The sequence below is a fragment of the Copadichromis virginalis genome, linkage group LG6 (genome assembly GCF_057382275.1).
Source record: "Copadichromis virginalis isolate Kocher_CV1m ecotype Utaka linkage group LG6, C_Virginalis_male_GT1.1, whole genome shotgun sequence".
NCBI lineage: Eukaryota > Metazoa > Chordata > Actinopteri > Cichliformes > Cichlidae > Copadichromis > Copadichromis virginalis.
This window is the reverse complement of record NC_140623.1, coordinates 10,772,346-10,794,172: the sequence shown is the minus strand read 5'-3', so window position 1 is coordinate 10,794,172 and position 21,827 is coordinate 10,772,346. Positions and strand designations below refer to the sequence as shown.

The 21,827-nt window shown below is 43.3% G+C and overlaps 1 protein-coding gene across 1 annotated transcript in view; it reads right to left on the bottom strand.

Annotated features, from left to right (window-relative positions):
* The window catches only part of mgat3b (beta-1,4-mannosyl-glycoprotein 4-beta-N-acetylglucosaminyltransferase b), a 56,760-nt gene extending 42,060 nt beyond the window's left edge, over positions 1-14,700 (bottom strand). Inside the window, exon 1 of the mRNA XM_085458594.1 lies at positions 13,916-14,700. The gene's annotated coding sequence lies outside the window, so the exon portion shown is untranslated. The remainder of the gene's footprint in view (positions 1-13,915) is intronic.
* Between the last annotated feature and the right edge of the window lie 7,127 nt (positions 14,701-21,827).

Below are 21,827 nucleotides of genomic sequence, written 5' to 3'. Positions count from 1 at the left end.
GAAAACTGACTGCATTCCACATTGTGCTTATGTGTCAAATGTCATATGAAGAATCTTAGACATAGGCAGACGCTCTGTGTGTGTGTGTGTGTGTGTGTGTGTGTGTGTGTGTGTGTGTGTGTGTGTCTCTCTTGACTCAAAGACAATAAAGCCCATTCAACTCTGGAACCACCTCCTGTCTCTGAAATAGTGCTGTGTCACAGCTGCTGGTGGGGAGGGACTGTGTGTGTCCGAACAGCCACAAACACATACACAGAAAACTTAAAAAGCCATCTTTGAATTTAAATTACATCAATGTAACCAGCTCCAATAAAAAAAAAAGTAATGTGACTGCATCAGTACATGTAAGATTTTTCTAACATAATCTCTGTGTAGCTTAACGATCCTAATATTTTATCATAAGGCATGGTGTGCGACCTGGACACGCAAACCCCCGAACACACTGGGTCTCTCGCACAGCCTTTCTGCACAATCTGTCCTCCCTTAGCTGCTGATAGATAATAGTTGTGGTCCTGTGACACCCATTTCAGCTTTGTAGGTATGTGAAATCCAGTGCAAATGGGAGTGGTGTCAGTTTACGCAACCTTGACTGCACTTTGTGCGGTAAGCATTAAGAAGCATTATAAAAAAATAATAACTTAAAAAAGGAGACAGGAAGCGCATGATTGTTGCGCGGGGGGTTGCTGTTTCGCTGGAAACGTGCATCGCACTGTATAAAATCCATGGGGACAAAAAAAGTTTAATCAGTACACTTTTTAGCATAACTGTAAGACTGATGCTGTACATGTCACTTAATCTGACTTTGCTGCATTTCCTCTTTTTGTAATTCTTAGGAAATTAATTTAAGAATGTCACAATCGCAGGACAAAGCTCTTCTGCAAAGGTATTAGCTGACATAAGCCAAAAAATAAAGTCATAAAACAATGTATTTAAGCTCCATTTATGCACGCATAATATGTACCATTGTTAAGGTTTTCTCTCGTATCCTGTGTTGGGATTCCCAGAAGATCATGTCACACTGAGATTGTCTGCGCTGTCAAATTTCCCAATTTTGAACATATGGACGCCAGATCAGTTTTACATTGAAGTGTTTTAATTTTGGTCCAAAATACAAAAAACAGTCCTGGTCAAGACCAAAGCTTACTTTAAAAAACATTACATTTCAAATTAAATGTATGAATATTTGTATGGACATAAACATCTGGAGCAGCCTTTATAGTGCAGCTCAAATATTGGCTGATAATTTACCGAAGTGACTGTTTCAGAAGGGCAGGAGTCAACTGTGAATACGTAGTTTCCAGTTTTTAGCTTTACTTTTCTTTAGGGAGGAAGCAAACAGCTAAATGGGAAGCAAACAGCAGAGTTTATGGTTTTATAAATTACTCCAAAATTAAACGCAATTTAAGAAGAACAGTTTCTTAATACACCTTTTTGAATTCATTTAAGTGTCTCGCTAGAACATGGTTTAAAAGGGTAATGCAATATCTTAAGGCAAATTTTGTCAAATTACTTTTTAATTTTAGTTAACCTCAGTCTCCGTAACGTGTGTGCATTTGAATACAAGGCTTTTCATTTCTACGTAATGCTACTTTTAAAAATAGTGTCAAGAAAACTCTCTACAGGTGTAGAGCAGCAACAATATTTATAAGAAAAACCCAAAAAGTGAAATACACAAACCAAGAGCAGCTTGAGAGGCTGCCTGGGTGTACGGGGGGAGAAAATACATTTCCTAGAAGTGGATTAAAAATATTAACAGAAAAGATTTTGTTCCCAGTAAAACCACAGAAACCTTTAGCCAACAGTAGTGAAACTCATACAGACTACTATACAGCCAACTACCTTCAGAAAAATAAAAAAAATAAAAAAAATTGCTACACAAGGTTATAATAAAACTTTCAGAGTATGTTTATGCTGAAATTAATGATAAATGAATAAAAAAAATGAAGGTAGAGTTTATGGTGAACTGCTAATGTCAGTGAAGTTCAGATTGCATAGCTAGCTAACACTAGCAGGCTAAGGCTCAGCGGCTAAATTACATCAACTATGAGCAACACAGGGAAATTTAACAGTAAAGGGTGAAATGGGCTTTCAATTCTGAATGTTAAGATCTTTACAGCGTGGAGAGTATTGATAAAACAAAAAGGAGTTTTGTTTAAGTTTATCAAAAAACAAAACAAGCACGTTTCAGTTGTACGACTTCATCAACGCTACCAAAGTAGACTCATTAGTGAGTTCCAATATTTTGCTAGTAGCAGTAACATGAATGACCAGAGTTACAACAAAAATGACCACACGTATAAGCCACATTCAACCGGGTGGTACCACTAAATGCTGTAAACCCTTGTGTACCCCTGCTGCTGTCACTACCAGCAGTCAGCGGTGAATACTATGGTTAAAGACACGGATGAAACTTTATTAAAACATAGACAGCTTCTCTTTTTCGGGTAATTAATTAGGTGACTGGATAAGTTGTCTCAAAGATTGTCAGACACTGATCTATGTGCTATGATGTGGAAAATGTTATAAATACATAAATTCATGTTTTAATTGAGAAGTAATTATTTAATTTGTAAGACAAATTTTTGAATATAATCATTAAAAATGCTTAGAGTACCAAAAAAGAAAAGGTACCGCTAGGTATCGATACCAAATTCCAGGTAACGGCATCAGTTCAATTGTGAACAGTACCAAACCCTAGTAATGTCACTACCACTTACAAAGCAATAATGACTGTGCTGCTAAATGGTACAAGATACATTTGGCCATTAGGTCTATATATCACAGAATCATGATTCTTCAGACATGCATGAGAGGGGTTTTTATGCTCCGTACTGGATGTAAGAACACTGCCAGGATTTAACCAAAGACTAAGTTTAAGTACAGGATCTAAGAACTTTTTTAATGAGGCCCCTGGCCTCGAGCTTCCACGTGTAGCTACAGAATACAAAGCAGCAAGCTGCTATCAAGGCTTTCCTCCTGGCTGCGGTGCACCGAGGGTGGGCAGGAGTTTGGAGATACACAATGAATAAACAGTAAAATCAGGTAGGAGGAAATCCACTGAGATTCAGTGAGGATAACAAACAAATGACCTGTGCACACACACACAGTCACAACATCCAGCAACATTTCTTGAGGGGCGTGTAGCAAGCAGCTTTAAAGAGGGGCTTTCCTGGGCAAACTGAGGTGAAGTACAGCTTTTCCAGTTTTTGCAGCCTCCTGTGGCATTGTGTCTGTGTGTGTCTGTGTGTGTCTGTGTCTGCGCGTTTGTGTGATCGGTAAGCACTGGGCCACTTTCCCAGATGAGATTCTGGGCTGGAGGATAATCCTGATGAAAATGTCTTTGCTTGTCCTCTCCCTCTCATTCTCTCCATCCATTCAGCCGGCCGTCCATCCGCAGACAAAGAGTTGGCCTTCATCTTCCTCTCCCACCCTCGTGTTCACGTCTCACCTCCCTCACATTACTGGTGACAGCCTCCTCATTGACGTACGCATCTCTCAACAGCCAAAATGATGTGATGTGATGTGATAGCCATGCGTCACCTTTACAAATCTCATTGAATCACCGGACTGCTTTATTTGTTGGTGAATATGAATCATAATCCCCTCCTCCATCTCATATCTGTGGCTCTAATAGCCTTTTTTCTTGTTTGTTTCCAGTCCAGCTAGGGCTGTGCGATATGACCAAAATCTCATATCCCGATATAAGACGTTCCGACGACGATATAAATCACAAAAATGTAACATTTTCTGTAAATTCTGTGAATCTCGGGCAGCTCGACTTGCGTGAAGTGTTTGCAGCTGGGCCTCGTGTACCTGGAGTCGAGTGTTTTAACCGATGCATGAAACTATACATTTTTAGACGCAAGTTGTAACGGCCGGCGTTTTCTTTGTGAGTATTTATTACATGTCGTGCTGCGGGGAAGAGCCTGTTCTAACGTTTGAGTCTAAGGTTGATTTTTTTTAGCACCTGACGGCTCTTTTTTACTTCTCATCCGTAAACACTCTGCATCCTCTTTCACGTGATTCAGTTTATTTTAATAAACAAGCGGACACGCAGTGGTTTTACCGTCGTTGTTGCTAACAACAACGCATAAAAACAGGCGCTTGTCCGTCTGTAGTGTGGTTATATTAAATATAAGAGAAAGAGAGAACTTTAAGAAATTAATATAACCACTACAGTGACTTTCAAAACGATGAAAAAAATATTGCCGTAAACAGTTTATTTTGCGACACCACGCAACAAACAATAGCGTCAAATGAAACGATAGACGTTTTTATATCGTCATCCGATATATATCGTTATATCGAACAGCCCTAAGTCCAGCCTAAAGCCTCATCTGTGGTCACCGCATCCACTGTTATATGTGACAACTGTGGCGTCATCGCAGCCCTGTGACGATTTGTCAGATTTGCGTCAGAGTGGCTGCAGCCTTCGCCTGAATAGCAGGTGTCGCCACCCACAGAAAATCCTTTTCAACCTCAGTCTGTTGTAGCATCTCGGTTATCTTTATATATTATGAAAATCTGACTTCCTGAATCACTGAGTCGTTAAGTGAATGGCTAATTTGCAAAGTAGATAATGACAAGGCAAGCTACAAACAAAAAGCAAGTGATGAGGAGCATAAAGTCAGAGGCTTCGCCCTGACAGACCTAAGGCATGTTTCGGTTGAATTTACTGTTCATTAGGGCTGCCACAAACGATTATTTTGATAGTCGACTAGTCACCGATTATTTTTGCGATTAGTCGACTAATCAGATCATCATCCATTGGACGTACAGCGTACAGCTTATTGCACCAGCAGCATCTGGTCTTATATAACTATCATTAGCTTACAGCTTGAAGTGTTTGTGCTAACTAAAAATAAAGACAAGATGGTAGTTTATTAATTTTTAATGAAATTTGCAGATTGTTTCGGTGAAGTTTAATAAACTCCTTGCTTTCTAAAATATAACAGGACACCGGAGTATATTCTCCAACGTCTCACACTTCTGATAATCAGCTGTCTGCTTGACAGTTTTAGCTGTGCAAAAAACTATAACTTTAATCTCAGCCAAACCGATTTACTCAGGAACAAATAAAATACTAAAGAAAGCCAAACAATAACATTTTTAAGTTATCTAAGTGACTTATATATATATATATGTTTAACCTGACTAGCGAAAGACGGCGGTGGGTTTGAAAACGATTTGCCGGGAGTCCGGTGTTCTCACGGCTCTAGTTAGCCTAGCCCCCGCCTAGCTAACGAGCTAGTGGGTAACAGACGTCTCCGAAAACGTCGGAGCGCTTTTGAAAATATGCGGTGTCTTGATAAACTGAGCAGATATTTGAGGTTTACACAGCTACATTCTCGCCTGAAAATATGTTAAATGTTTATTTTGTGACCCAGAAAGAATAATAAGAGTAAAGTTAAAACTAACTAGCTGCCGCCATTGTTGACAGCTGCGCTATGAATTCTGGGACACAGCTTCTTCTTCTTCGGGGTTTAACGGCAGCTGGCATCCTTGTACATGCAGTGCTGCCATCTTCTGTTTCAGTCCGTTATTACACTCTTAAATCCTACTACTCATTCCTGCGTCCTTTGTGATCTTACAAAGCTTCAAACGATGCGTCGACTATTAAATTAGTCGTCGACGATTTTAATAGTCGACATAATCGTGACTAGTCGACTAATCGTGGCAGCCCTACTGTTCATGTACCCATGCTCAAACATTCCAAGTCGTAACTGAGCCTACGTTTTCTATATTTTCCTCTATATAAAATGGTAAGTGGGACTAGTAGGAATGCATACACTGCAGCGCAACGACACACGTAAAGATTGGAAACCCACTCGAAGAATTTTGACACATAATTATTACGTGTGGTTTTCTCTGTAATGCAAATGTGCACATATGCATATTTGACCTGCATGACATTAGGGAACAAAAGTGACCCCAAGGGTCAAAATAAAGTCACTGAAATGATGAAACAGTGTTTGCACACAAAGTGAGTTTTTCACATAAATACACAGATGTCGTTTAATCTGCAAAACCGCCAAAACTGTGCTTACCCAGCAGAGAACTCGATACTTTATCTCAACTTCCTCTTTTTTGTTCTGGATAGCCAAATGCAAACCATCTGGGTCCACAGCACAGGCAAAACACACAGAGACATCTCTGCATATTCATTTCTGACCCAGGCATGAACTGTGCATCATTTCCAGCTGGCATACAACTGACACCCACCCCCATAAAACGAGTGGCAGTGGTACAGTCCGGCACTGCAGCCTTAATAAACACACATGCCAGGCTGAGGGCAGGTCAGGACCATTTCCTCACCTAGGTGGGTCTCCTGTCTCCACAGCGTAGACGTGGCTGTAAGGTGACACTAAGGTGACCGAGCATGGAAGAGGGTAGGGGAAAAAAAAACAAAAAAAAAAAAAACAAAGGAAGCGATACATGCTCAGGGACAAACAACTTCTATTTTGGCCTGCCGTGTGTGTCTGTGTGCAAGAGGAGGGGTGAGGACATGAGGGGAGAAAGTGCCTTTTTTTAGAACGGGGGAGTACCAACCAAACAGTGTGAGGTAAGGGACAGACAGGGGAGAGAGGGAGAGCAAGCAAGAGAAGGGAAATGTTGCTCCTTTGATGGTCAGTACCATCCGTGACAAGGAGCAGCGGTACGAGGAGTGCTCTTCATACACCCACACATACAGCCCAGCCGCACTCAAGTTTGACCTGCCAGAGCAGAAATCCATATTTAATCATCACAACAAGCACCCTAAAGACCCTGCCTGGGAGACAGAGTGTGTGTGTGTGTTTGTCTGTGTGTGTGTGCTTTTGAAGGAGGATTTATTAACTAGAACCAGCACTGTATTATAAGTCTGAGCTTTAAAATACAGCATGAATAATATCTCAGACTCTGTGAGAGATGCCCGTTGGTACAATATTGATTAACACACTTGAGAAGAACAAGTTGTTTTTTTTAATTAATCCGAAGATTTGTTCAGGACGAAAGCACCTTCAGCTTCTCGTAAAACTATTTGCATCGGAAATGAGTCCGACAGCAATCTTTATAGGCTAGCAGATGTCACAAGACAAAGACTGCTGAATGCTGCTGTAAGCCAAAGCAAACAAAGGCAGAGTAAGCGCACATACGACAGCGAGCAATAGTCGGGTCTCGGTAAACACAAAGCTCAGAAGGCTGATACGTCAAGCCTTCAAATTTTCATAACCGGTGAGCAAGACTCATATATGCTTGAGAGACCTTTGTACATGCATACAACATATCATTATGATATTTTGTGTGGTAACATTGTATCGATACAGGGACACCAAATATCACTATTAATGATAACAAGAGGGCTCGTTTTACCTGCTAGGAAGCAACCTGTCTGCAAACAGTTGCATTCTTATTTGGACTGATTGCAATCACTCTCAGAGAGATGGTCCAGTGTTTGCAAATAATCCACCAAATTGTAAACACAGATTGCCAACATGTTGCCATCAGTGTGAATGAGTCTGTCAATGAGTACAAGTTGGACTCTACTTAACTGTCTGCATGCTGGTTGTATTCTGGTTATATTTCTATTAGTGCTGTCAGCGTTAATCTCGTTAAAGTCAAGTTAACACCATAACCGCATTAACGCGGCAAATCCCAGTTAGCGAGTTACTGCAGATTGCCCCGTGCGTGGGGTTGCATGGCGCCACAAAGTTTAACTTTGTGGACAATCTGTAGTTGGAAAAAAGCTGATAAATTGTAATATATGTTTTGCAATACACAGTATAATCACAGATTATTAAAAACTGCAATAATATCGTGAAGTATGTAACAATTGTGCGGTGTCTAATCTAATGAACTGGAAAAGAAAGACTTGCAGAGCCTGCAAAGCATTTGATGAACTCTAAATAAACCAAGTGATCAAAAATCATCTGACAATACATAAAAAAAAACTTTTGCAAAATGACAACTAAAGCAAACTAAGGCTGTGTGTGAACGTCCCATCCTGCACTCGCTATCATGAACCTATCACCATCAGGAAACACTGCCTTCTCTGTACGAGGTGTGAAAGTTACCACATTAACACTTGCTCGTCACTTTCAGCACAGCAAATTTACTGCACACGTAAATTAACAGTGGCACGCAAAACAACCACCGCGTGTCTTTCGTGGCGAGTGAGCTCTTTTTCTAGTTTGCAATGAGATTAAAACAGACACACTGTGGGGGATCCAGAGAACCGAACATTCATGATCCGTAATTAGATACTGACAATACTCGTTGCCATGAGCGCAAATATGGCGTGCAAACACACAAACACACAAAAAAAAACAGAAAGAGAGAAGAACAAATATTGTATTATGACTGTCTCTGTCACTGTGGAGAGTTTCTGTGAATGAACCTGTAAGAATTACTAATATAAAAGTGACCACTGAAAGAAGGCCACGCGACAGGCCTACATCAGGGATGGCAAACTTGTTTGACATCGTGGGCCACACACAGCCCACTTTGATCTTAAGTGGGTCAGATGAGTGAAAACGCTTCCTTCTGTTATTGTAAAGATGTTTAGCTACTCAATGAGTCCCTAAAATAACATTAAAGAAGATTTCAGCAGCGCATCTCACTTTTTCTACATGACAAATGCAGAAAATTACAGCAGTAGTTCTGGCAGCTCAGCGCCCAGATTGTCCTGTATTTATGAAACAAAGTTTTTAGTGATTCATCAACAGACGGTGAAAAAACAGAATCCTCTGCGTCATTTAAATGTCACGTTGCTGCTTGTTGCCCATTATTTATTTCCTGTCAGTGTGCATTAACGGCCACGGTGCAGCTCTTTATCAACAGGAAACGCTGTAAAACGGATTCAAATGCAGCAAAAACTCCACAAATTTAAAACCACCGGTGTTTTTATTTAATAGACCTGGCCTCGATCACACACACACACACACACACACACACACACACACAGGTGCAGCTGACATGATAGCTTCTCAGCTCTCAGCATAGAACACCAGAGCGCCACCTTTCACCTGTTGAGCTGCGAGATGTTATTTTTATCAGCGCAGCTCGTCGCGTGACAGCGACAGTGGCGGGAAAACTCTGTAGCTGTTCGTTCATCCAGGCATCAAACACTCCCCGACCGTCTAATGAGGACTGGGAACACTCAAGCCTAAGGCGAGGTGGGGGGGTGCACCTTCCCACTTCCCCCAAATACCCCTTCCCGAGTGCTGTCTTTAAACACTTGATCCTGCAGCACATGTGGGCAGAAGGGGCTGATCGTGATGCAGGTATGTGCAGGAGATCTGGATTAGATTACACTGGATAAACACATGAGAGGGATTCCAAATCAGCACTCTCCTTTTTTATCCACGTTTCATGCAACGCTCAGTCTTTTCTAGGGCAGGGTCTGTATGCACACGGCGTGAAATAAGATGTCAAACAAGGAAAGAGATGTATGTGTTTGTCAGACTGACTCTCCAGGAATAGTGGGAGCACAGCCAGCAGGCCCAGCGTTTGTCTACAGATGCCAGATCAGAGGTGGAACACAGCTCAATTCCCCCAGCAGCAGCAGAGGCAAGCTGTGCACGTAACCTGCTAGTGGGGTGAGCTCAGTACGATCTTCACATCCTGGAAGCTGGGACGACTCCAGCTTGTGCACAGCACAGATTACAGCCATGGCGGTAATGATGCAACATAGATATTGTATGATCCAGGTACATTTACACTGATTATTTTGAAGCTTTTCCTGCCGTGTTGCTGAGTCGTTTACCCGCCGGCTGGAGGAGACAATGGCTTCTAACTGCTTTAGTGCTCGCCCTGTGCCTCAGCACTGAAAACAACGCACTCACAACAAACGGAATAAAGATCATGTTAGCAGTAACTGCTGGGACCAACGTGGCCTCCAGGATAATTCGGCTTCCCTCAGCTCCAGTTTCATCAGCAGCACTCCTCAGTGTGGAGGTGAGCTAGAGTTACTCTAAGCAGGAGCCAGTCATCCTTTACATTCCCTTCAACATCGTTCTCCATTTTAAACCCGCTCAGCAGGAAACTTGCTTCCCCCAAACGAGTGATGGCGACCGGGATCCATTTACATTCATCCAGCAGCTGCTGAACCGGGCTACAACTGTTCCACTTCAGGAGCGTGCAGAAAATGTGGCACGGGCTAAAACTGCATGCTCCAGAATCAGAACTAGTTTCAGTTGCAACACTTTTTGGTTACCACTTTTGACACTTCTCACTTCATCCCTCACTGCACATGCACGCGTTTCTCAAAGATCCCTTCAAGACCCGTTTCAGATCACTTTGAAAACAGCTCTGCTTAAACGGCGCAACATTCTGGACCCCGGTCCACCTTGCAGGCCACTTTAAAAAGGGGGCCTGAGGAGGCATTCACACAAACATTTTTCAGGCTTCTTACCTCAACCCGCTCTGTGCCCTCACACACGGTCACGCTGAACTGTGAATTTGTCACTTTTTGCTTTCACTTCTTAGGCTGAAACCCAAGAAAAGCGGAACTTTTCAAGCAATCTGTGAAAAAAAACAAAAAACAAGAGGTCGAAGCAGCTGCATGTGCAGCCAGCTGTTGGGCATCAGGAAGTGACGATGGTGGCGGCGAGTTAGCGCATGAACAGAGCTGGCAGCAGGCAGCTGGCCTGCTTCATGCTGAGTGCTAATCAAAGCTCTGTTAACTTGGTGAGCGACTGATTGGCACTAACATGATCACACCTGTTGGGCACACCCACTGCCAGCAGCTAAAGCAACACATGCAGGTGGCTCCACCCTAATTCTGAAAATAGTATTCCTTTGTGTGTGTTTTGTGGGTTGTTGCACTACCCGTGTTTACATCCACTCTACTGCAATACTAGAAAGCCAATCCTAGTGAACAAAAGTCAGCCAGCTCTTGCTTTGTTTGGGATTTTCCTTCGTTCATGCAAATCTGTCTTCACTGCCCTTTTGCTGTCCTTCAGTGGCGTTCGCACACTGCAGGATATCAGATGTCCGCCTCCATCTGCTTATAACAACAAGACTGGTTTGTGGCCGTTTCCTGCACACATTCTCGCTTTTTAAAAAAAATTCTTATTACAAATTTCAGCGCATTTGACTCAAGAAGCAACGGAGAGGCTGCCGTTTCCTTCTGAGATTCGAGAGCGTCAAAATCCTTCTCGAACTTGATCTGCAGTCAATGCAATATTATCATTACAAGACATTTGACTCTTGGGCGAGTTGGCACTAACAGCTGATTTCCTAACAAAAAAAGGAAGAACAAAGAAGAAAAGAAAAGGGAGAGCCTGCGAAACAGGATGTAGTGCAACAGGAAAAAGGCTGCTGATCTGGGCGCGTAAACCCAGATCACCCCTGGCAATTTTAACTGACAGCCTCTCTGTGTGCCAGCAAAGCCATTTGTTTCGGCCTTGCAACCTGAGTCGCAGGCTGGGGGGGTGGCGGCGGGGGAAGATAGAGGGCACACATTAAGGAAAAAACTGTATGAGAGGAGAAAAGGATGAAAGAATGCATGCTGATTGAACTACAGAGAAGAGGTTTTGTGTATACTATAACCTAAAATTTGATCACGTTTTGAAAAAGCTTCAGCATTCCTCGTATTAGAAACCGGGCGGATGATGGGACCAGCAGCGAAGTTTGTTTTCTGCTGCCGCTGGGAAAAACAGACAGAGGACAAATCATCTGTCGGTCTGCGTTTCGCGGCCTTAAACGACAGGTTCAACGCTTATTCGCCTCTTTGTCAGGAGTTAGACACAAGTCAGGGGTTCCTGCATTTGCAGGGTAAAAAAAAACAAAACGTGAGATTTGGCAGATTAGGATTTACCCGTAACGGTCGCGGCACGCTTCACGTTTTCGACTCCCTTATCTGAGGTTTCCTCTCTCTTATACGTGCCAGTAAAGCAGACCTGAAGAGAAACTCACAGCGTATGAGCGACAGCGGGAGAAATCTCTTGAGTGTGCTCTTAATCAAATCTGGCAAATGATGCGAGCTTCAGCTGTGGGGCTCAGGTGGATCTGCCGAGTCCAGGCAGTTTTTAAGGGCCCCCCTCTCTCCACCCAGGCCTACCGAGTACTAATCCCTCATCCTCACTAGTCATCCAGTGCATCCGTTCGCTCCCTGTCTTGCTCGCTGCACGTCTTCATTCTGACTGCAGTGTGTTTCAAACCCTTTCAGTTTCTGCTGCTCCTCCTCCTGCAAACACTACCACCGTTACCACACACACCTCACAGACTCTTGCACGAGGCCCTGTCTCTCAGCATCAGCATCAACTGTGAAGTTAAAAGGCCAGCATTCCCGTGAGAGACGGTCTTTGTTGATGCTGCTGTTTGAAACGTGGGGCTGTGGGATGTTTGTTAGGACATCGGTGGACCATTTGAACGCACGTCGTGATAACTGCAGACAACCGCAGCAGCAGAAATCCTTCTGTAAGCTGTAAGCATGGTGAGAAACTTCCTGCTGCCCTCTAGCTCAAATTCATTTCCTGCCTGCTCTCTTTACACCCTGCCAGGTACTGATCTGGTACCAAACAGCTGCCAGGAAAAGTCGAAGTGTTAGCCCACTATCTCACTGTGGATTCAACTTAGACCTGCTTAGACCAACTTAGAACTTCTCAAATTTGTGTCGTTACTAAACAGACATTGTAAAAAAGAAAAAGCCCAAAAGAAGCATCTTTATCCTCGGAGAACTGAATGAGCGCGCTCATCACTGACGCGCCGCTTCGTGTAGTCACACCTGGGATCTGCCAGGTAGTGCAGTCTGCTATTGTTGCACCACAGAGCCTCTCTAATGGAGCTACAGCCGATTAATTGTTATGCTCCAGAGTAACGGCTGACGTATTGAAACAGGAAGAGGTTTACTGTTTTCTTTCCACAGAACTCTAATAGTCAAAACCTTCGATCAAGCTCACGCAAAGCCTGCTCAATGGTGGATCAGCTTATTCAACCCCGTAGTACTCGCACCCCCACCGCAGCAGGGTTGGATATCCCAAAGCACCAGTCAGGGAGCAGCAGACTCACTCCTGTGGGAAATTAGAAAAGAATTCAGCTAGCAGAGGTTGTGTTCTTGTTTTGGTTTCACTTTGACGAGACATGGAAAGTAGAGTTATTCAGTGAAGGCCTCAGCTGTCGCAAACAGAAGTCAGCTGCTTGGAAAAGGATGATTCAGACCTCTAAGGTCATGTGCTGGGAGAACTTTACGCTGAGCTGTGAGCAGCGGTGACAAGACTCACGGCTTCCATCGTTTCAGGTGTTTGAAACGGCTGAAATTAGCCTCTACGGAGGTTCTGCTCTCATTCTTCCTGTTAAGAGGAGTTCTTCTGTTGCCAGCTGATTGCCAATTGGTTCCTTCCGTTATGCTGCCCAATCTTTACCTCACAATTTAGACAGCCTGAAGAAGAGTACTGTTGGGAATCTAATGGATGTATCTTAATGAGAATCAAATGCCAAAACCTTAAAGTTCCAGTGCACCGTCAACCCACTGAGTGACGTGAAACATGAGCACGATTAGCCTCAGCTTTAGTCTTTAGCATCTTGTATCGCTGCTTCTTTGAGGCTGATACATCTCTGCACATATTTCGCATCTCCTTCCAGTGCCCAGAATGGCCAGCAGACTAGCCTGTCATGGTGCTTGAACATCAAGTCTAACATACACAGGACAAAACATTTCCAATGAACCCAGTAAGGAACAATCATGTCTACACATCTGCTCCTGTCTTCTTCTGTTTTCAGCAACTTCCACAACCTGACTCGGGCACAAACACACCTTCTTACATTGCAGTCTTATACCCTGGGCTCAGTGCAATGGCAGGGGTCTTCTACACGTCACAACCTGCCCCTGCCCACCCCACCCCTGCACACTCCCCGCCCAACCTCCACATCCCGGAATCAACATAAAGGGAAAAGACAACAGGAAAGAAAAAAAAAAGAGTGGAGCATCTCTTACCCATCTGTGCCGGATGTCTTTCAGAGGGTCATGGTGGATGAGAGCCCTGCTGATCGGAGTCGAGCCTGTCGGTTGCACTGCAGAAGCCACTATGCCATCGCATCGGTGATGCTGGAGACTGGCTGATAACTGGGGCCGGGGTCTCTCTCTCTCACTCTGCTGAAGGCGGGTTACTGTGCGGTTATCTCGCCTTCGCTGTTTTTGTTTTTTTCCTTTATCCGCCGGATCGGATGTGCAGATAATCGTCCCAAGCTGGACCCGACTGGGGGTGGGCGGGGGGATCCTATGGGTGATGGCTCACAGCCTCCTCTCCTAGCTCAGCCCCTGATGCTGCTCCTCCGACAGACACGAGCAGCGGTTCGCCCCACAGATACTCACAGCAGAGGCACGGAAAGCAAAAGCCAAACAGCAATAACGTACAAAAATAGGATGGAGACGGAATGATGCGAAGGGACTCGGGGGTGTCACTAGTGTCGATGGTGCTGGTGGTGCCAGGCGGGAGATAGAGGGGGTGATAGCTGCTTTCTGCCGCGCTGATTGCCGTTTTCCGTCGTGTTTACGAGCCGCTGTCGCCTCCTCCCTCCGTCTCCTCGGTCTCTGTCCACGATGCGTCCCTCTCTCTCCCGTCCTCCGCGACGCCTTTTCCGCTCACAGGAGGAGAAGAACCCCCGCTACTCCTCGGCGTTCACGTATATTCTCATAATCTGCCCTCTATTCCTCTCGATCGGAGCTGCGAAGAGCAGGAGGAGGTGCAGATGAGTGTGCGTGCGTGCGTGTGTGTGTGTGTGTGTAGGGGGGGTGGGTGGCGTTGGGGGGAGCAAGTGGAAGAAAACTAAGGGAGCGGAAGGAGGAGCCCCGTGAGGAGAGAGCTCCTCCCCCCGTTATGCTGCTTATCAGCGGGACGGAGGGGGCGCCCATCATGAGATTTGAAAAATGAGATATGACCGTGCAGCGGCTGGAACATATAAGACTGTTATTGCTGTGACCTCACCTGTGATCCACGCAGAGCTCGCCTGTAAACGCTACCTGTATTTAAGACACCCCACCCCCTTTTTTTCTGCAGAACTGCAAGAAAACTGTATGTCCATATAGCAGGGACCCCGTGAGGCACACCAGACCCTGTTGTTGGATACAGTGTGAGGAGACACACACACCGACTGCTGTCAGGCAATGTGATGTATGTCCTGAAGGGGGCGCCAGAGAAACAGCAGGTTGTAACTCGGAGCTCACCTCGGGCAATGTTGCCCTTCAGTTAAACGCAAACGGTGCAGCTCTTATATTCGTTCAGTGTTATTGATCTAGGAGCTGGTTATGTGTAAATAGTGGGAAAAGTGGAACACAGGGAATTTTTCTCTCAGTTTTAGTATTTTTTTTAAAGTAATAACATGTGATTTTCAGTCATGAGCGGGTTAAAATGATGGCCCAGTTCAGTATAATACTATCCATTACACATGTGTTTAGATAGCTGAACGGCCGCTTTGCTGCTATGACAAATCCATATTTGGCTCTTTAGGCACCATTAAGTGCAGAGCTGGATGTAAACCTGCACCTTTCCCAAACAAATCCAACACATATACACTACACTGCCCAGTGTCACCTGCCTTTACACACACACACACACACACACCATTTTTAATCCGTAACTATTCCTACTCTGTTTTTTTAATTCCTGCCTTCGCCCTGGCTTGTTTTCTTTTCATTTCTAATCCTACTGCCTTTTATTATTATAATGTTTACTATTAGTAGTAGTAGAAGGAGTAGCAGCAATCTCCCCATTGCTTCCAATTGTCCCTCTTTGTCTCCAAAGTTATTCTATCAGTCTCTTTTGTTGGCTTCCTGTTTTATTTTGGAGGTTACTGTTACTGGTACTTCCTGTCTGGCCCCTGATTCCCTCATTCCTTCCACCTGTTGCTCATTGCATGCACCTGTGTTTCGTGTGTTTAGCATGTGTGCGTGCGTGCATCCTGAATTCCCTTCCCCATGTGTTTGTCGTGCTCTTCCTTTCTTCTGGCTGATCGTTGCCTCTGTGCTCATTCTGCCTGTTTAGATTGCACATTTCTGTTGGTCTTCTTGTTTGTTTTTTCTTTGTTTTGGCAATGTTTAGATATTATGTAGACTTTGTGTATTTTTTTTTTTTTGGGGTATATCTATCAGCTACAACAAAGGCTCACTTCTGATTTAGTGTTCTGCGTCCTGTATCTGGGTCCTCTATACGCCACAGCTTGCACATATGCAGACTTCAAAACTTCAAATTTGATGTATGCAGTAAACGAGGAAGAGCTGAAGGCGTGGGACGATGTATTTCTTTTTCTAAAAATCCCTTTAATAATGATGCTTCAGGTCAGATTTAATGTAAGTGTGCTGATTATGTTTCTTTATCCCTTTATGGCAAATGAATTACACTCAGGATATGAGCGTAGGTAGGAGGAGAGAGTGTCTGCTACCATGACTATCAGCAGGCAAACAAATGCAATGTTTAGCATCTGCTGAGAGCTGGAGTGTGCAAACACATTTGTGTATCATTAACATTTTTTTAAATGACACGATTATGTTCTACGCTAGTATGTAACAAAAGCATGTCTATCTGGTTTTGTGATTACTCTGTGCCATGCAAGAGAGTCCAGGCAGAAGCTAAAGTTGGTTCATCCTGAGTTATTCTGCACCAAGAAATGACAGATGTAGTCAGAATAAGCACACAAAGTGTGAGTCTGTATCTCCATTGTTATCGTCAGCTACAGTCTTCATAGTTTGTACTTTACTAACATCATGGCTCTGGTACCGAACAAGTGTGGACAAGCGTTGCACGTCGAGCCCCTCCCTTATCCCCACGTCTCTAGTAAGACGCATTACATGCAAAATAAATAAATAAATAAATAAATCAGAGAAAGAATTTAAAACTAATAAAAAAATAAAATATCTAAAGTTTCCATTGGTTTAATTAGCTTACCAAAGTAAATCTCAAACAAACACAAATGTTTTTTTGGAGAAAAAGTCAAATTCCTGCATGCACACAGTGTGAAGCGTAAGAGTTAATCTAGCAAAAATTAATGGCTCTGTAATAAGCTGGTTATTGTTCTAACATGTCTACCAACTTGTGTCCTCCTCCTGCCTGTGGCAAAGGGTGGAGGACTATTCATGCTATTTGTGGCTATGCATGCTTGAATAAACTGGAACAATAAACTGCACCGACCCTTAAAAGGAAACAACCTCCGAGGGGTGAATGTTCCTCTTTGTCACATTGCTTAACTTAACTCAGGGTTTCACTGAAGTCATGCAGTGAGACCAGGCCCGAAAGCCTCTTGCTTAAAGAAGAAAGAACATCTCTGCTTGTTCTTTTCAAGACTGACAGAAACAGGGGAAGTGATTCCTAATGCACCTAATGTGCACATTACAAGCTCACGTTGCACAAGTTTGCCTCAGTACCCGAGACCGCCATCGCTTCAATGTAGATCTGTAGCCTAAAGACCTTCACACGCCGAGCGCGTTTAGAAAGAGACGTAAATCAGAATGTCAGTGAGGTAGTTTGAGCTGTTGTTATCAGAGTTAGCACCAGAGCAGGTAGAGAGCTGATTGTCCAGAGAGCAGCGCCTGGTAAAACAGTATTATTTTATGTCTATATAAGTAGCAGTGCGCACTTTGATCTACGAGTCCACTTGTTGCCAGTCACTGCCAGATTGCAGTGATCTGATTGGTCAGATCTTTTTATTTGCATGTGAAAAATTGGAAACGTTTACTCAGTGGGTGTAAACAGCTGCATTAACAACAGGTGAGTCAGAAAAACATTTTGAACCCATGAATTTTCTCATGAATCTTACACGTCCGGTGTGTAGATGCCTTACAGCAATCGAAGCTGTGAGTTACAATAATAAGAGGCTCAATGAGTTGATCACGCAAACGTTTTTATACAAACCGATGCTGTCAAGCATCAGAAGCTGCCCTCTGGTTTCTACTTCATGTGGATAAACAAAGCCCGCTGTCCTTCACAAATTTAGTCCAGGGTTTTTGAAAGGAACACCTGAGAGATCTAAAGTCAGCTAGTATTTCATCCTTTGTACATCTGCCTGGCGCTAGCAGGTGTAACAAAGGATTTACATATCTCCCCAACTTTGTGTGACTTCACCCGTTTCCATTTTAGTTTCAGGTTACACTTGAGTCCCCTTTTCTGAGACTCGGGTCTCGAGGGAGCTCAAGGAGTCTAGATGCTCATTATTTGGCAGCTGTGATATGGTTCAGATTTTAAATAGCCTGTGATCCATTGCTTTTTAACAAGTGTCTGTATCAGTAAGCCAGTGAAGTTGGCAACATCTCTGCTTATTAGTGATACAGTAAATACAGCTGGATGCTAAGCCCCCTAGAGCGTAACATCCCTCATAACAGCCTGAGATCTTCAACCTCAAAGCCTCACTTTGTTCGCCCTCTGAGCAATCAGCAGCCACTGTGGGGTGGGGGGAGGGGGGTTAGAGACCTACACTGTGTCTGCACTTTAAATATTGATATCAGCCTGTCAGCAGTCTGAGTGCGACACTTTTTTTTTTTATGGCTCACACCAGAAGTCTGTCCTGTCTCACGAAGCAGGATTATGAAGATGCTTTTAATGATAGCTAGAGCCAAAGCAGATCTGACACATACTGTCACTCTGCTGTCGGGGTCATAGCTTCTGTTAAAGTACCCAAAGCTACACCCTCTGATTCATCTGGGTCAATCATGGGTACGTTGGCTGATTTCAGGGATTATTTTATGCTCACTGCACTAAAACTGTCTCTGGAAAAACATATATATGTCTTGACCCTTGTGCCTTACCATGTAACATCAGCAAAACTGTGTTAACCTGGTTACTTTCTGCAAGTCGCTGGAAAAACTGGTATGGTTAGGGTTAGGCTCTGTTTTAAGCCATGAATGAAACAAGTGTTTTCAGGAACTATGAGATGTTATCTTTTGGCCTTATAGTTGTTAATAATTCCTTTCAGCTTTCCGAAAATAAGTGAGAAGTCTGAACCAAACCAGGTCACTGCTATCCTGGTCGATGTTAGGAAGTTCTGCATGTAACAGAACGCGTTCAGGGCTCTAACATGAGCACAGAACAGGAGAAACACCAGCGTGCCTTTCCAGAGGAAAATCTACCGGGTGAACCAGATAGTCATTTAATCTCCATCTCACATCCAGAACACAATCACACCTTTATACCAGCAGATTTAAACGGTTCATGAAACTGGAACAAAACAGTCTCTGTAAATATAGAAAAGCCAGAAAAGTCTCAGTTTAAAAGAAACGGGACAAACAAAGATCCAGTTCTCAACACGCATCTCATTTTCACAGAAGTTTCCTAGAATGTCTGCACCCAAGGCAACACACACAGGATAAAATATTCAGCAAAAGACTCTTCTCAGATGACACCTTTGTTCCAAGTTTTCCTTGGATACAATTTTAGGGCGACAGGAATCTGGATATGGAGACAGAGCGAGAGCACTGGACTTTCCAGACGGATATAGTGTGTAAACCAAATACAAGGGAAAGATCAATGCTTTATGAGACAGGAAGAGAAGCATTTAATTGCTTCTGTTTTTTTCATGGAGCCAGGGTGTGGTTAGGGTCCCGTAAAACCTGGAAGTCAGTCATCTGTAGGTGGATTTGTAATGTGTTCAATGTGTAGGAGATTACTGCTGACTGGGAAACGCTTCCTGCGCTTGCTTATCACTATTGCTCGGGGCTGTTTGATTACGAGGGAAACGTTACGAGTGGGGAGACAAAAGGGCGGAAAGAGAAACTGAGGACTAATTTCTGCTCTTCCATACTTCCAGTGACTTTTTCCCCCTTTGTGTTCATCAGCACACTCTGAACGAGCAGGTTTTGCTGTGTCGTTTACTCTGAGAGACAAAAGTGTCAGACTTCATTACAGCACACAGGAAGCATTTCAAAACGCTTGACAGAATAAAAACCACAGAACTTTCTCACGCTATCAAAATAGTGGCAGACGTGCTGTCACGGCTGCATCTTTTTAAACACACGGACTAACAGCTCTCCGCTTTTCCTCCACATAGATATTTCAGTTTGCGGCGTTTTTAAATATTAAAGTGGTGCATGTTTACCTTTCCCAGTTTTCTCCTGCCTCTCGCAGCCACAGTCAGCGGTCCAGGATCAGGTAGACAGCGTCCTGTCTGTTGTGCTCTCTTTTTTTTTTTTTCCAGGCAGGTAATGAGCTCTTCCATTAAAGGTGAGAAGTATCAGGTGAGCGTGGGCTGAACAAACACAGCATTCTGCAATCTCCTTGGTCACAAAGTACAGCAAATATTACACTCCAGTGGTTTTGCTTACGCCCTAAACACACCCACGTGGTGATGGTCTATCAAGTCACTGTTTAACACCATGCCTGAGAATGTTAACAAAACCTGAGGACACGGTATGATGTGCTGTGGTGACAGGTACTGCTCTTCTATTTTTTTTAAAATGCTGAATTACAGAAAGAAGAGGGTTGAAAACATATTTGATCTACTGCACAATGGTTAATGGTTATCAACCGACTCACACTATAACCAGGGTTTGCCTCTTAACTTCATTTAATTTTACAGTACTCTGTTTTTGAACAGATGGGGTAGCCTGACCTCATTTTTATCTGTAGTTAAATCAACGTTAAGCTACTGCTGCAGGAATCATAAAAACAACAACACAAAAATAACACAAAACTATCGATTGTCACGTATTTTGACTCAAAAACATGTCAACACCTTGTTTTTTTTTTACAGCACTTTTGACTGACTTTTATCAGATGATCTTGAAAAGGTTTGTTTTTAAGATAACTGCGTAAGCACTGCACATATCTTTATGTCGAATTGCTGAGACTACTTGAAGTAAAACTTGTATGCAGACACCTGTTCACACTGACAGTTTAAAAAGAATAAACCTCCAAAAACTCTGTATGTAAAGGATGGAGGGAAAAATGGAGCCAGTGCAGAAATGACTGACTTGCCTACCTTACCTCATAAAAAGGGAGTCAAAGGCTTGTTTTACCATAAATGTCTATAAAACCTTTTTCTTTATTATCCAGAGGAATCGCCTCCCTCTTGGTATAAAAAAGAATGCAGACTACAGTCGTTTCCTCACTGGCTCCACTTTTTACACACAGAGCTTTCAATAGAAACAAGGTGTTGACAATGATGAATCATGGCTCAATGTTCTACACGTTTTTCCTGTTTTTTGTGACCTGCTGCTTCATAGTTTAAAGTTGATTTAACTACAGATTAAAACGAGGTCCGGTTACACCATCTGTTCATGTACATCTGTGTTTTAACACGTTATGCGTTTCCTTAATAAGGTTTCTGTGCCTTTAAAAGCATTTTTATAAACTTTAATAGAATTCAGCTTTGAAACATCGATTTCTCTTCGCTTTCTTAAGCGTCCGCACATTCTGCTGCTCTCTGGCTTTAATGTTGCTACACAAGCGTAATTAGGTTCTTAGTCAATCACATGATTGGGTATAAAAAGAGCATCTAAGAGAAGGACAGTTTCTCAGAAGTAAAGATGGGAAGAGGTTCACCTCTGTTCAAAACTCTCTACAAAGGGTGGGACATATTTCTTCTGCAAGTGAAGACACTGAATATCATCTGCAATACATAATGTCATCAAAAGATTCACAGAATGTGGAGAAATCTCTGTGAAAGAGACAAATAGTGCCAAAATACGATCTCTGCCTGTGATCTTTGTAAAAACAGGCATTATTCTGTGACAAAGTTTGTGGTGCCACCACAAGGTTAAAGCTCTGTGATGCAAAGAAGCAGCCCTATGTTAATACGATGCAGTAACCCTGCTGTCTCCTCTGGGCCAAAGCTCATCTAAAATGGACTGAAGCAAAGGGGAAAACTCTAGTTAGATGAATAAATTGTGAAATTATTTCCTGGGAACATGGAAATTGGGCTTG